The sequence below is a fragment of the Nasonia vitripennis genome (assembly GCF_009193385.2).
Source record: "Nasonia vitripennis strain AsymCx chromosome 3 unlocalized genomic scaffold, Nvit_psr_1.1 chr3_random0005, whole genome shotgun sequence".
NCBI lineage: Eukaryota > Metazoa > Arthropoda > Insecta > Hymenoptera > Pteromalidae > Nasonia > Nasonia vitripennis.
The window spans coordinates 166,461-183,876 of NW_022279624.1; positions in this window are offsets into that span (position 1 = coordinate 166,461).

The following is a 17,416-nucleotide window of genomic DNA, read 5'->3' on the forward strand; positions in this document are numbered from 1 at the left end:
GATTTGGGCAGCATTTAGAACCCTCTATACCCATGTTCCGCTCATCCTTCATATCGGGATTAATTTTTAGTTATTCTTCAATGTGTACTCCAATAAATTCGGAAAGGAAAAGAGGGATATTTAATTACCCTGGCCGTGGCAGAAGATATAAAGTGCGAAAACACGTTTGGCAGCTTTTAGAACCCTTTATACCCATGTTCCGCTCATCGGTTCATATCGGGACTAATTTTTAGTTATTCTTAAATGTGTACTCCAATAAATTCTGAAAGAAAATCAGGGATATTGCAATTATTCTGGCCGTGGCAGAAGATATAAGGTGCGAAAGCACAATTTGGGCAGCTTTTAGAACCCTCTATACCCATGTTCCGCTCATCGGTTCATATCGGGATTAATTTTTAGTTATTCTTCAATGTGTCCTCCAATAAATTCGGAAAGAAAAAGAGGGATATTTAAATTACCCTGGCCGTGGCAGAAGATATAAAGTGCGAAAACACGTTTCGGTCAGCTTTTAGAACCCTCTATACCCATGTTCCGCTCATCGGTTCATATCGGATTAATTTTTAGTTATTCTTAAATGTGTACTCCAATAAATTCTGAAGAAAATCAAGGATATTGAATTATCTGGCCGTGGCAGAAGATATAAGGTGCGAAAACACGATTCGGTCAGCTTTTAAACCCTCTATATCCCATGTTCCGCTCATCGGTTCATATCGGGATTAATTTTTAGTTATTCTTAAATGTGTATCCAATAAATTCGAAAGAAAATCAGGGATATTGCAATTATTCTGGCCGTGGTAGAAGATATAAGGTGCGAAAACACAATTTGGGCAGCTTTTAGAACCCTCTATACCCATGTCCGCTCATCGGTTCATATCGGGATTAATTTTAGTTTTCTTAAATGTGTATTCCAATAAATTCTGAAAGAAAATCAGGGATATTGCAATTATTCTGGTCGTGGTAGAAGATATAAGGTGCGAAAGCACGATTCGGTCAGCTTTTAGAACCCTGTATACCCATGTTCCGCTCATCGGTTCATATCGGGATTAATTTTTAGTTATTCTTGAATGTGTACTCCAATAAATTCGGAAAGGAAAAGAGGGATATTTAAATTACCCTGGCCGTGGCAGAAGATATAAAGTGCGAAAACACGAGTTGTGCAGCTTTTAGAACCCTTTATACCCATGTTTCGCTCATCGGTTCATATCGGGATTAATTTTTAGTTATTCTTAATATGTACTCCAATAAATTCTGAAAGTAAATCAGGGCTATTGCAATTATTCTGGCCGTGGTAGAAGATATAAGGTGCGAGAACACGATTCGGGAAGCTTTTAGAACCCTCTATACCCATGTTCCGCTCATCGTTCATATCGGGATTAATTTTTAGTTATTCTTCAATGTGTACTCCAATAAATTCGGAAAGGAAAAGAGGGATATTTAAATTACCTGGCCGTGGCAGAAGATATAAAGTGCGAAAACACGAGTTGTGCAGCTTTTAGAACCCTTTATACCCATGTTTCCGCTCATCGGTTCATATCGGGATTAATTTTTAGTTATTCTTAAATATGTACTCCAATAAATTCTGAAAGAAATCAGGGCTATTGCAATTATTCTGGCCGTGGTAGAAGATATAAGGTGGGAAAGCACAATTTGGGCAGCATTTAGAACCCTCTATACCCATGTTCCGCTCATCGGTTCATATCGGGATTAATTTTTAGTTATTCTTCAATGTGTCCTCCAATAAATTCGGAAAGAAAAAGAGGGATATTTAAATTACCCTGGCCGTGGCAGAAGATATAAAGTGCGAAAACACGTTTCGGTCAGCTTTTAGAACCCTCTATACCCATGTTCCGCTCATCGGTTCATATCGGGATTAATTTTTAGTTATTCTTAAATGTGTATTCCAATAAATTCTGAAAGAAAATCAGGGATATTGCAATTATTTGGCCGTAGAAGATATAAGGTGCGAAAACACGATTCGGTCAGCTTTTAAAACCCTCTATATCCATGTTCCGCTCATCGGTTCATATCGGGATTAATTTTTAGTTATTCTTAAATGTGTATTCCAATAAATTCAGAAAGAAAATCAGGGATATTGCAAATTATTCTGGTCGTGGTAGAAGATATAAGGTGCAAAAGCACAATTTGGGCAGCTTTTAGAACCCTCTATACCCATGTTCCGCTCATCGGTTCATATCGGGATAATTTTTAGTTATTCTTAAATGTGTCTCCAATAAATTCTGAAAGAAAATCAGGGATATTGCAATTATTCTGGCCGTGGTAGAAGATATAAGGTGCGAAAACACGATTTGGGCAGCTTTTAGAACCCTCTATACCCATGTTCCGCTCATCGGTTCATATCGGGATTAATTTTTAGTTATTCTTAAATGTGTACTCCAATAAATTCTGAAAGAAAATCAGGGATATTGCAATTATTCTGGCCGTGGCAGAAGATATAAGGTGCGAAAACACGATTCGGCAGCTTTTAGAACCCTTATACCCATGTTCCGCTCATCGGTTCATATCGGGATTAATTTTTAGTTATTCTTAAATGTGTATCCAATAAATTCGAAAGAAAATCAGGGATATTGCAATTATTCTGGTCGTGGTAGAAGATATAAGGTGCAAAAGCACAATTTGGGCAGCTTTTAGAACCCTCTATACCCATGTTCCGCTCATCGGTTCATATCGGGATTAATTTTCAGTTGTTCTTAAATGTGTATTCCAATAAATTCTGAAAGAAAATCAGGGATATTGCAATTATTCTGGTCGTGGTAGAAGATATAAGGTGCGAAAGCACGATTCGGTCAGCTTTTAGAACCCTGTATACCCATGTTCCGCTCATCGGTTCATATCGGGATTAATTTTTAGTTATTCTTGAATGTGTACTCCAATAAATTCGGAAAGGAAAAGAGGATATTTAAATTACCCTGGCCGTGGCAGAAGATATAAAGTGCGAAAACACGATTGTGCAGCTTTTAGAACCCTTTATACCCATGTTCGCTCATCGGTTCATATCGGGATTAATTTTTAGTTATTCTTCAATATGTACTCCAATAAATTCTGAAAGAAATCAGGGTATTGCAATTATTCTGGCCGTGGCAGAAGATATAAGGTGCGAAACACGATTCGGGCAGCTTTTAGAACCCTTATACCCATGTTCCGCTCATCGGTTCATATCGGGATTAATTTTTAGTTATTCTTCAATGTGTACTCCAATAAATTCGGAAAGGAAAAGAGGGATATTTAAATTACCCTGGCCGTGGCAGAAGATATAAAGTGCGAAAACACGAGTTGTGCAGCTTTTAGAACCCTTTATACCCATGTTCGCTCATCGGTTCATATCGGGATTAATTTTTAGTTATTCTTCAATATGTACTCCAATAAATTCTGAAAGAAAATCAGGGATATTGCAATTATTCTGGCCGTGGTAGAAGATATAAGGTGCGAAAGCACAATTTGGGCAGCATTTAGAACCCTCTATACCCATGTTCCGCTCATCGGTTCATATCGGGATTAATTTTTAGTTATTCTTCAATGTGTCCTCCAATAAATTCGAAAGAAAAAGGGATATTTAAATTACCTGGCCGTGGCAGAAGATATAAGTGCGAAAACACGTTTGGTCAGCTTTTAGAACCCTCTATACCCATGTTCCGCTCATCGGTTCATATCGGGATTAATTTTTAGTTATTCTTAAATGTGTATCCAATAAATTCTGAAAGAAAACAGGATATTGCAATTATTCTGGCCGTGCAGAAGATATAAGGTGCGAAACACGATTGGCAGCTTTTAGAACCCTTATACCCATGTTCCGCTCATCGGTTCATATCGGGATTAATTTTTAGTTATTCTTAAATGTGTATCCAATAAATTCGAAAGAAAATCAGGGATATTGCAATTATTCTGGCGTGGTAGAAGATATAAGGTGCGAAAGCACGATTGGGCAGCTTTTAGAACCCTCTATACCCATGTTCCGCTCATCGGTTCATATCGGGATTAATTTTTAGTTATTCTTAATGTGTACTCCAATAAATTCTGAAAGAAAATCAGGGATATTGCAATTATTCTGGCCGTGGTAGAAGATATAAGGTGCGAAAACACATTTGGGCAGCTTTTAGAACCCTTTATACCCATGTTTCGCTCATCGGTTCATATCGGGACTAATTTTTAGTTATTCTTAAATGTGTCTCCAATAAATTCTGAAAGAAAATCAAGGATATTGCAATTATTTGGCCGTGCAGAAGATATAAGGTGCGAAAACACGATTTCGGCAGCTTTTAGAACCCTCTATACCCATGTTCCGCTCATCGGTTCATATCGGGATTAATTTTTAGTTATTCTTAAATGTGTACTCCAATAAATTCTGAAAGAAAATCAGGGCTATTGCAATTATTCTGGCCGTGGTAGAAGATATAAGGTGCGAAACACGATTCGGGAAGCTTTTAGAACCCTCTATACCCATGTTCCGCTCATCGGTTCATATCGGGATTAATTTTAGTTATTCTCAATGTGTACTCCAATAAATTCGGAAAGGAAAAGAGGGATATTTAAATTACCTGGCCGTGGCAGAAGATATAAAGTGCGAAAACACGAGTTGTGCAGCTTTTAGAACCCTTATACCCATGTTTCGCTCATCGGTTCATATCGGGACTAATTTTTAGTTATTCTTAAATGTGTCTCCAATAAATTCTGAAAGAAAATCAGGGATATTGCAATTATTCTGGCCGTGGTAGAAGATATAAGGTGCGAAAGCACAATTTGGGCAGCTTTTAGAACCCTCTATACCCATGTTCCGCTCATCGGTTCATATCGGGATTAATTTTTAGTTATTCTTAAATGTGTACTCCAATAAATTCTGAAAGAAAATCAGGGATATTGCAATTATTCTGGCCGTGGTAGAAGATATAAGTGCGAAAACACGATTGGCAGCTTTTAGAACCCTTTATACCCATGTTCCGCTCATCGGTTCATATCGGGACTAATTTTTAGTTATTCTTAAATGTGTCTCAATAAATTCTGAAAGAAATCAGGATATTGCAATTATTCTGGCCGTGGTAGAAGATATAAGGTGCGAAACACGATTCGGGCAGCTTTCAGCCCCTATATACCCATGTTCCGCTCATCGGTACATATCGGGACAATTTTTAGTTATTCTTAAATGTGTCTCCAATAAATTCTGAAAGAAAAACAGGGATATTGCTAATTATTCTGGCCGTGCAGAAGATATAAGGTGCGAAAACACGATTCGTGCAGCTTTAGAACCCTTATACCCATGTTCCGCTCATCGGTTCATATCGGGATTAATTTTTAGTTATTCTTAAATGTGTATCCAATAAATTCAGAAAGAAAATCAGGGATATTGCAATTATTCTGGCCGTGGTAGAAGATATAAGGTGCGAAAGCAGATTGGGCAGTTTTAGAACCCTCTATACCCATGTTCCGCTCATCGGTTCATATCGGGATTAATTTTTAGTTATTCTTCAATATGTACTCCAATAAATTCTGAAAGTAAAACAGGGATATTGCTATTATTCTAGCCGTAGCAGAAGATATAAGGTGCGAAAGCACGATTCGGTCAGCTTTTAGAACCCTCTATACCCATGTTCCGCTCATCGGTTCATATCGGGATTAATTTTTAGTTATTCTTAAATGTGTACTCCAATAAATTCAGAAAGAAAATCAGGGATATTGCAATTATTCTGGTCGTGGTAGAAGATATAAGGTGCGAAAGCACAATTTGGGCAGTTTTTAGAACCCTCTATACCCATGTTTCGCTCATCGGTTCATGTCGGGACTAATTTTTAGTTATTCTTAAATGAGTCCTCCAATAAATTCTGAAAGAGAATCAAGGATATTGCAATTATTCTGGCCGTGGTAGAAGATATAAGGTGCGAAAGCACAATTTGGGCAGCTTTTAGACCCTTATACCCATGCTCCGCTCATCGGTTCATATCGGGACAATTTTTAGTTATTCTTAAATGTGTACTCCAATAAATTCTGAAAGAAAATCAGGGATATTGCAATTATTCTGGCCGTGGTAGAAGATATAAGGTGCGAAAGCATGATTTGGGCAGCTTTTAGAACCCTCTATACCCATGTTCCGCTCATCGGTTCATATCGGGATTAATTTTTATTATTCTTAAATGTGTCTCCAATAAATTCTGAAAGAAAAATCAGGGATATTGCAATTATTTAGCCGTAGCAGAAGATATAAGGTGCGAAAACACGATTCGGTCAGCTTTTAGAACCCTGTATACCCATGTTCCGCTCATCGGTTCATATCGGGATTAATTTTTAGTTATTCTTAAATGTGTACTCCAATAAATTCGGAAAGAAAAGAGGGATATTGCAATTATCTGGTCGTGGTAGAAGATATAAGGTGCGAAAGCACATTTGGGCAGTTTTTAGAACCCTCTATACCCATGTTTCGCTCATCGGTTCATATCGGGACTAATTTTTAGTTATTCTTAATGAGTCCTCCAATAAATTCTGAAAGAAATCAGGATATTGCAATTATTCTGGCCGTGGTAGAAGATATAAGGTGCGAAAACACGATTTGGGCAGCTTTAGAACCCTCTATACCCATGTTCCGCTCATCGGTTCATATCGGGATAATTTTTAGTTATTCTTAAATGTGTATTCCAATAAATTCTGAAGAAAATCAGGATATTGCAATTATTCTGGTCGTGGTAGAAGATATAAGGTGCGAAAGCACAATTCGGGCAGCTTTTAGAACCCTCTATACCCATGTTCCGCTCATCGGTTCATATCGGGATTAATTTTTAGTTATTCTTAAATGTGTCTCCAATAAATTCTGAAAGAAAATCAAGGATATTGCAATTATTCTGGCCGTGTAGAAGATATAAGGTGCGAAAACACATTTGGGCATTTTTAGCCCCTTTACCCATGTTCCCTCATCGGTTCATATCGGGATTAATTTTAGTTTTCTTAATTGTATCCAATAAATTCTGAAGAAAATCAGGGATATTGCAATTATTCTGCGTGGTAGAAGATATAAGGTGCGAAAGCACAATTTGGGCAGCTTTTAGAACCCTCTATACCCATGTTCCGCTCATCGGTTCATATCGGGATTAATTTTTAGTTATTCTTAAATGTGTGCTCCAATAAATTCTGAAAGAAAATCAGGGATATTGCAATTATTTGGCCGTGCAGAAGATATAAGGTGGGAAAACACGATTTGGCAGCTTTTAGAACCCTGTATACCCATGTTCCGCTCATCGGTTCATATCGGGATTAATTTTTAGTTATTCTTAATGTGTACTCCAATAAATTCGGAAAGAAAAGAGGATATTTAAATTACCTGGCCGTGGCAGAAGATATAAGTGCGAAAACACGATTGTGCAGCTTTTAGAACCCTTTATACCCATGTTCCGCTCATCGGTTCATATCGGACTAATTTTAGTTATTCTTAAATTGTACTCCAATAAATTCTGAAAGAAAATCAAGGTATTGCAATTATTCTGGCCGTGGTAGAAGATATAAGGTGCGAAACACGATTCGGTCAGCTTTTAAACCCTCTTATACCCATGTTCGCTCATCGGTTCATATCGGGATAATTTTAGTTATTCTTAAATGTGTCTCCAATAAATTCTGAAAGAAAATCAGGATATTGCAATTATTTGGCCGTAGCAGAAGATATAAGGTGCGAAACACGATTTGGGCAGCTTTTAGAACCCTTATACCCATGTTCCGCTCATCGGTCATATCGGGATAATTTTTAGTTATTCTTAAATGTATCCTCAATAAATTCTGAAAGAAAATCAGGGATATTGCAATTATTCCTGGCCGTGGCAGAAGATATAAAGGTGCGAAAGCACGATTTGGCAGCTTTTAGAACCCTCTATACCCATGTTCTGCTCATCGGTTCATATCGGGATTAATTTTTAGTTATTCTTAAATGTGTGCTCCAATAAATTCTGAAAGAAAATCAAGGATATTGCAATTATTTGAGCCGTAGCAGAAGATATAAGGTGGGAAAACACGATTCGGTCAGCTTTTAGAACCCTGTATACCCATGTTCCGCTCATCGGTTCATATCGGGATTAATTTTTAGTTATTCTTGAATGTGTACTCCAATAAATTCGGAAAGGAAAAGAGGGATATTTAAATTACCCTGGCCGTGGCAGAAGATATAAAGTGCGAAAACACGAGTTGTGCAGCTTTTAGAACCCTTTATACCCATGTTTCGCTCATCGGTTCATATCGGGACTAATTTTTAGTTATTCTTAATGTGTCTCCAATAAATTCTGAAAGAAAATCAGGATATTGCAATTATCTGGCCGTGGCAGAAGATATAAGGTGCGAAACACGATTGGCAGCTTTTAGAACCCTCTATACCCATGTTCCGCTCATCGGTTCATATCGGGATTAATTTTTAGTTATTCTTCAATGTGTACTCCAATAAATTCGAAAGGAAAAGAGGGATATTAAATTACCCTGGCCGTGGCAGAAGATATAAAGTGCGAAAACACGAGTTGTGCAGCTTTTAGAACCCTTTATACCCATGTTTCGCTCATCGGTTCATATCGGTACTAATTTTTAGTTATTCTTAAATGTGTCTCCAATAAATTCTGAAAGAAATCAAGGATATTGCAATTATTCTGGCCGTGCAAAGATATAAGGTGGAAAACACGTTGGCAGCTTTTAGAACCCTTATACCCATGTTTCGCTCATCGTTCATATCGGATAATTTTTAGTTATTCTTAAATGTGTCTCCAATAAATTCGGAAAGGAAAAGAGGATATTTAAATTACCTGGCCGTGGCAGAAGATATAAGTGCGAAAACACGATTTGGCAGCTTTTAGAACCCTCTATACCCATGTTTCGCTCATCGGTTCATATCGGGATAATTTTTAGTTATTCTTAAATGTGTCTCCAATAAATTCTGAAGAAAAGAGGATATTCAATTATTCTGGCCGTGGCAGAAGATATAAGGTGCGAAAACACGTTTGGCATCTTTCAGCGCCCTCTATACCCATGTTCGCTCATCGGTTCATATCGGGATAATTTTTAGTTATTCTTAAATGTGTATTCCAATAAATTCTGAAAGAAAATCAGGGATATTGCAATTATTCTGGCCGTGCAGAAGATATAAGGTGCGAAAGCACGATTCGGGTCAGCTTTTAGAACCCTTATACCCATGTTCCGCTCATCGGTTCATATCGGGATTAATTTTAGTTATTCTTAATGTGTACTCCAATAAAATCGGAAAGAAAAAGAGGGATATTTAAATTACCCTGGCCGTGGCAGAAGTTATAAAGTGCGAAAACACTAGTTGTGCAGCTTTTAGAACCCTTTATACCCATGTTCCGCTCATCGGTTCATATCGGGATTAATTTTTAGTTATTCTTCAATGTGTACTCCAATAAATTCGGAAAGAAAATCAGGGTATTGCAATTATTCTGGCCGTGGTAGAAGATATAAGGGCGAAACACGATTCGGGAAGCTTTTAGACCCTCTATACCCATGTTCCGCTCATCACTTCATATCGGATTAATTTTTAGTTATTCTTCAATGTGTACTCCAATAAAATTCGGAAAGAAAAGAGGGATATTTAAATTACCCTGGCCGTGGCAGAAATATAAAGTGCGAAAACACGATTGGTGCAGCTTTTAGAACCCTTTATACCCATGCTCGCTCATCGGTTCATATCGGACTAATTTTTAGTTATTCTTAAATTGTACTCCAATAAATTCGAAAAAAATCAGGATATTGCAATTATTCTGGCCGTGTAGAAGATATAAGGGCGAAAGACAATTTGGGCAGCTTTAGAACCCTCTATACCCATGTTCCGCTCATCGGTTCATATCGGGATTAATTTTTAGTTATTCTTCAATGTGTCCTCCAATAAATTCGAAAGAAAAAAGGATATTTAAATTACCCTGGCCGTGCAGAAGATATAAGTGCGAAACACGTTTCGGTCAGCTTTTAGAACCCTCTATACCCATGTTCCGCTCATCGGTTCATATCGGATAATTTTTAGTTTTCTTAAATGTGTTTCCAATAAATTCTGAAAGAAACAAGGATATTGCAATTATTTGAGCCGTAGCAGAAATATAGGTGCGAAAACACGATTCGTCAGCTTTTAAACCCTCTATATCCATGTTCCGCTCATCGGTTCATATCGGGATTAATTTTTAGTTATTCTTAAATGTTATCCAATAAATTCAGGAAAGAAAATCAGGGATATTGCAAATTATTCTGGCCGTGGTAGAAATATAAGGTGCAAAAGCACATTTGGGCAGCTTTTAGAACCCTTATACCCATGTTCCGCTCATCGGTCATATCGGACTAATTTTTAGTTATTCTTAAATGTGTTCCCAATAAATTCTGAAGAAAATCAGGGATATTGCAATTATTCTGGCCGTGTAGAAGATATAAGGTGCGAAAGCACGATTGGCAGCTTTTAGAACCCTTATACCATGTTCCGCTCATCGGTTCATATCGGATTAATTTTAGTTATCTTAATGTGTATCTCCAATAAATCGGAAAGAAATCAGGATATTGAATTATTCTGGTCCGTGGTAGAGATATAAGTGCGAAAACACGATTGGGCAGTTTTAGAACCCTCTATACCCATGTTTCGCTCATCGGTTTCATATCGGATTAATTTTTAGTTATTTCTTCAATATGTACTCCATAAATTCTGAAAGTAAATCAGGGCTATGCAATTATTCTGGCCGTGGTAAGTATAAGGTGCGAGAAACGATTCGGAAGCTTTTAGAACCCTCTATACCCATGTTCCGCTCATCATTCATATCGGATTATTTTTAGTTATCTTCAATGTGTACTCCAATAAATTCGGGAAAGGAAAAGAGGGATATTTAAATTACTGGCCGTGGCAGAAGATATAAAGTGCGAAAACACGAGTTGTGGCAGCTTTTTAGAACCCTTTATACCATGTTCCGCTCATCGGTTCATATCGGATTAATTTTTAGTTTTCTTAAATGTATCCCAATAAATTCTGAAAGAAAATCAGGGATATTTGCAATTATCTGGCCGTGGTAGAAGATATAAGGTGCGAGACAATTTGGGCAGCTTTTAGAACCCTCTATACCCATGTTCCGCTCATCGGTTCATATCGGGATTAATTTTTAGTTATTCTTAAATGTGTACTCCAATAAATTCTGAAAGAAAAGAGGATATTGCAATTATTCTGGCCGTGGTAGAAGATATAAGGTGCAAACACGATTCGGCAGCTTTTAGAACCCTTTATACCCATGTTCCGCTCATCGGTTCATATCGGATTAATTTTTAGTTATTCTTAAATGTGTCTCCAATAAATTCAGAAAGATATGAACCAAGGGAGCGGAGCATGGGTATAGAGGGTTCTAAAGCTGACCGAATCGTGCTTTCGCACCTTATATCTTCTGCTACGGCTGGAATAATTGCAATATCCTGTTTTTCTTTCCAGAATTTATTGGCGGATACATTTTAAGAATAATAACTAAAATTTGTCCCGATATGAACCGATGTAAGGTGGAACATGGGTATAGAGGGTTCTAAAACTGCCCAAATTGTGCTTTCCTTTTATATATCTTATCCGCCACGGCGGGGAGCTGTTTGCAATATCCTTGATTTTCTTACAGATTTTGTTCGAGGACACATTTAAAGATAACTAGGAATTCGGAATTGATATGAACCGATGAGCGAAACATGGGTATAGAGATTTCAAAACTACCCAAATTGTGCTTTCCTTTTATATCTTCTACCACGACCAGACTAATTGCAATATCCCTGATTTTCTTTCCAAATTTATTGGAATACACATTTAAGAACAACTAAAATTAATCCCGATATGAACCGATGGAGTGGAACATGGGTATAGAGGGTTCCTAAAACTACTTGGAAATTGTGCTTTTCCTTTTATATATATATACCTCAGCCAGAATAATTGCAATATCCTTGATTTTCTTTCTACTTGAGATTTATTCGAGGACACATTTAAGAATAACTAAAATTAGTCCCGACATGAACCGATGGGCGGAGCATGGGTATAAAGGAGTTCTAAAGCGCTTCCCGAATCGTGTTCTCGCACCTTATAACTTATACCACGTAGGGAATAATTGCAATGGCCACAGTTTACTTTCAGAATTTATTTAGATTACATATTGAAGAAGAATAACTAAAATTAATCCCGATATGAACCGATAAGGCGGAACTATGGGTATAGGGTTCTAAAACTGCCCCAAATCATGCTTTCCTTTTATATATCTTTTACCACGGCCAGAATAATTGCAATATCCCTGATTTTCTTCTTTCCAAATTTGTGGAATACACATTTAAGAACAACTAGAATTAATCCCGATATGAACCGATGGAGTGGAACATGGGTATAGAGGGTTCTACAAAACTTCACCCAAATTGTGCTTTCGCACCTTATATCTTCTACGACCAGACTAATTGCAATATCCCCGATTTTCTTTTCCAGAATTTATTGGAATACACATTTAAGGAACAACTAAAATTAATCCGATATATGAACCGATGAGTGGAACATGGAGTATAGAGGGTTCCTAAAGCTACCCAAATTGTGCTTTCGCACACCTTATATCTTCTACGTGGAATAATTGCAATATCCCTGATTTTCTTTCTGAATTTATTGGAATACATTTAAGAATAACTAAGAAATTAATCCCGATGATATGAACCGATGAGGCGGGAACATGGGTATAGGGTTCTAAAGCCTGATCGAATCGTGCTTTCCTTTTATATCTTCTACTGCAGCTAGAATAATATCCCTGTTTTTCTTTCCAAATTTCTTAGCGGATACATTTAAGAATAACTAAAAATTTGTCAGTATGTACCGATGAGCGGAGCATACGGAGACGCTGAAAAGCTGCACAAAATCATGTTTTTCGCACCTTATATATCTTATACCACGGCCAGAATAATTACAATATCTCTATTTTTTCCTACTGAATTCATTTGGAATTACACATTTAAGAATAACTAAAATTAGTCCCTATATGAACCAAGGGCGGAGCATGGGTATAAAGGGTTCTGAGAAGCTGCCCGAATCATGTTTTTCGCACCTTATATCTTCTACCACGGCCAGAATAATTACAATAGCCCTGATCTTGTCAAATTTATTGGAGGACACATTTGAGAATAATTAAAATTAGGTACAGACATGTACCGATGAGCTGGAACAGCATGGGTATAGAGGGCGCTGAAAGCTGCCCAAAGCGATGTTTCGCACCTTATATCTTATACCACGGCCAGAATAATTGCAATATCCTTGATTCTCTTTCTGAATTTATTCGAGGACACATTTAGAATAACTAAAAATTAGACCCGATATGAACCGATAGGCAGAAACATGGGTATAGAGGGTTCTAAAAGCTACTTAAATTGTGCTTTCGCACCTTATATCTTCTACCACGACCAGACTAGGTACAATATCCCTGATTTTCTTTCCAAGGAATTTATTGGAATACACATTTAAGAACAACTAAAAATTAATCCCGATATGAACCGATGAGTGGAACATGGGTATAGAGGGTTCTAAAACTACCCAAATTGTGCTTTCGCACCTTATATCTTATACCTCGGCCCAGAATAATTGCAATATCCTTGATTTTCTTTCTGAATTTATTCGAGGACACATTTAAGAATAACTAAAAATTAGTCCCGACATGAACCGATATGAGCGGAGCATGGGTATAAAAAGGGTTCTAAAAGCTTCCCAGATGTTCTCGCACCTTCATAACTTATACCACGGCCAGAATAATTGCAATAGCCCTGATTTACTTTTCAAATTTATTGGGTACATATTGAAGAATAACTAAAATTAATCCCGATATGAACCGATGAGCGGAACATGGGTATAGAGGTTCCACAAAACTACCCAAATCATGCTTTCGCACCTTATATCTTTTACCACGGCCAGAATAATTGCAATATCCCTGATTTTCTTTCAGAATTTATTGGAATACCCATTTAAGAACAACTAAAATTAATCCCGATATGAACCGATGAGTGGAACATGGGTATAAGGGGTTCTAAAACTACCCAAATTATTGCTTTCGCACCTTATATCTTCTACGACCAGACTAATTGCAATATCCCCGATTTTCTTTCAAATTTATTGAATACACATTTAGAACAACTAAAATTAATCCCGATATGAACCGATGAGTGGAACATGGGTATGAGGGTTCTAAAACTTCTTAAATTGTGCTTTCGCACTTATATCTTCCTACCACGACCAAGAATAATTGCAATATCCCTGATTTTTCTTTCTGAATTTATTGGAATACATTTAAGAATAACTAAAATTAATCCCGATATGAACCGATGGAGCAGAACATGGGTATAGGGTTCTAAAACTAAATCGAATCGTGCTTTCGCATATATCTTCTGCACGGCTAGAATAATAGCAATATCCCTGTTTTTCTTTCAAATTTCTTAGCGGATACATTTAAGAATAACTAAAAATTTGTCCCGATATGTACCGATGAGCGGAGCACATGGGTATATAGGGCGCTGAAAGCTGCACAAATCATGTTTTCCTTTTATATATCTTATATATACCACAGCCAGAATAATTACAATATCTCTATTTTTCCTACTGAATTCATTCGTTACACATTTAAGAATAACTAAAAATTAGTCCCTATATATATGAACCAAGGAGCGGAGCATGGGTATAAGGGTTCTGAAAGCTACTTGAATCATGTTTTTCGCACCTTATATATCTTCACAGCCAGAATAATTACAATAGCCCTGATGCTGTCTCCAGAATTTATTGGAGGACACATTTGAGGAATAATTAAAATTAGTGAACATGTACCATTCAGACGGAACAGCATGGGTATAGGGGGAGCTAGCTGCCCAAAACGATGTTCGCACCTTATAATCTTATACCACGGCCGGAATGAATTGCACGTATCAGCGGATTCTCTTTCTGAATTTATTCGAGGGACACATTTAAGAATAACTAAAAATTGAGTGACATGAACCGATGGAAGCGGAGCATGGGTATAAAGGGTTCTAAAGCTTCCCAGGTCGTGTTCTCGCACCTTATAGCTTATACGGTAGAATAATTGCAATAGCCCTGATTTACTTTCAAATTTATTGGAGTATATTGAAGAATAACTAAAATTAATCCCGATATGAACCGATGAGCGGAACATGGGTATAGAGGGTTCTAAAAGGCACTTCTTAAAATCCATGCTTTCGCACCTTCCCTATATCTTCTACCGGCAGAATAATTGCAATATCCTGATTTTTCTTTCTGAATTTGTTAAGGAATACACATTTAAGAATAACTAAAATTAATCCCGATGAACCGATGAGCAGAACCTTGTGGGTATAGAAGGGTTCTAAAACTGATCGAATCGTGCTTTCCTTTTATATATCTTCTACTGCGGCTAGAATAATAGCAATATCCCTGTTTTCTTTCCAAGATTTCTTAGCGGATACATTTAAGAATAACTAAAAATTTGTCCCGATATGCTGTACCGATGAGCGGAACGTAGGTATATAGGGCGCTAGCTTGAATCGTTCGCGCATATATCTTATACGCAGCCAGAATAGTGCGTATCCAGCGTTCCTCTTTCTAGATTTATTCGAGGGACACATTTAAGAATAATAACTAAAAATTAGTCGATATGAACCGATGAGGCGGAGCATGGGTATAAAGGGTTCTAAAAGCTTCCCGAATCGTGTTCTCGCTTATAACTTCTACGGTAGGAATAATTGCAATAGCCCTGATTTACTTTCAGAATTTATTGAATTTTATATTGAAGAATAACTAAAATTAATCGATATGAGGAACCGATGAGCGGAACATGGGTATAGAGGGTTTCTAAAAGCTACTTAAGGTGTGCTTTCGCACCTTATATCTTCCTACCACCACGGCCAAGGACAAGGAATTGCGAATTGACCTGATTTTCTTTCAAGAATGTATTGGAGCGCACGGCAGAATGCCCCAAAAGTGGCATTTCGATGAACCGATGAGCGAAACATACAGGGTATAACGGGTTCTAAAAAGCTGCACAACTCGTGTTTTCGCACTTATATCTTCTGCCGCGGCCAGGGGTAATTTAAATATCCCTCTTTTCCTTTCAGATTTGTTGGTACATTGAGGAATAACTAAGAAATTAATCCCGATATGGAAGTGACGGGCGGCTGGAACATGGGTATAGAGGGTTCTAAAAGCTTTGAATCGTGTTCTCGCCATATCGCTGCAAAGCCAGAATAATTGCAATAGCCCTGATTTACTTTCAAATTTATTGGGTACATATTGAAGAATAACTAAAGGAAATTAATCCCGATGCCGAACCCGTGGGCGGAACATGGGTATAGAGGGTTTAAAAGCTGACCGAGCATTGTTTTCCCACCGCCATATCTTCTGCTACGGCTCGAGTAATTTTGGCCTCCATGATTTTTCCTTTTCAGAATTTGTGGGTACATTTAAAGAATAACTAAAATTAGTCCCGATATATGAACCGATGTGCGAAACATGGGTATAAAGGGTTCTAAAAAGCTGCCCAAATTGTGCTTTCGCACCTTATATCTTCTACCGACCAAGAATAATTTACGCAATATCTGATTTTTCCTTTCCGAATTTATTCCGGAGCCCGCATTTAAGAACAACTAAAAGTGTCGATATATGAACCGATAAGGCGGAACATGGGTATAGAGGTTCAAAAGCTACCCAAATTATTGCTTTTTACTGCTTATATCTTCTACACGACCAGAATGATTTGCAATATCCCTGATTTTCTTTCTGAATTTATTGGAATGCCACATTGCAGAATAACTGAAATTTAATCCCCGATATGAACTACGATGGGCAGACACGTGGATATAGAGGGTTTAAAAGCCCCAACCGAATCGGCGTGTTTTTCGCACCTTATATCATCTGCTACGGCTCTCAAATAATTGCAATATCCTTGGTTTTCTTCAAATTTAATTGGAATACACATTTAAGAACAACTAAAATTAATCGATATGAACCGATAGGTGGAACATGGGTATAGGGTTCTAAAAACTGACCGAGCGATGTTTTCGCACTTTATATCTATCTTCTGCCACGTAGGGTAATTTAAATATCCCTCTTTTTCTTTCCGAATTTATTTACTGGAGGACCACATTGAAGAATAACTCAAAATTAATCCCGATATGAACCGATGGAGCGGAACATGGGTATAGGGTTCTAAATGCTGTAGAATTTATGCGCCCACCTTATATCTTCTACCACGGCCAGAATAATTGCAATAGCCCTGATTTACTTTCCGGAGATTTTGTTAAGATTACATGATGAAGAATGGCTAAAAATTAATCCAGTGATATGGGCCGATGAGGCAGAGCATAGGTGGGTTCTAAAAGCTACTAGCTCGATGTTTCGCCTTTTATATCTTCTGCCACGGCCAGGGGTGAATTTAAATAT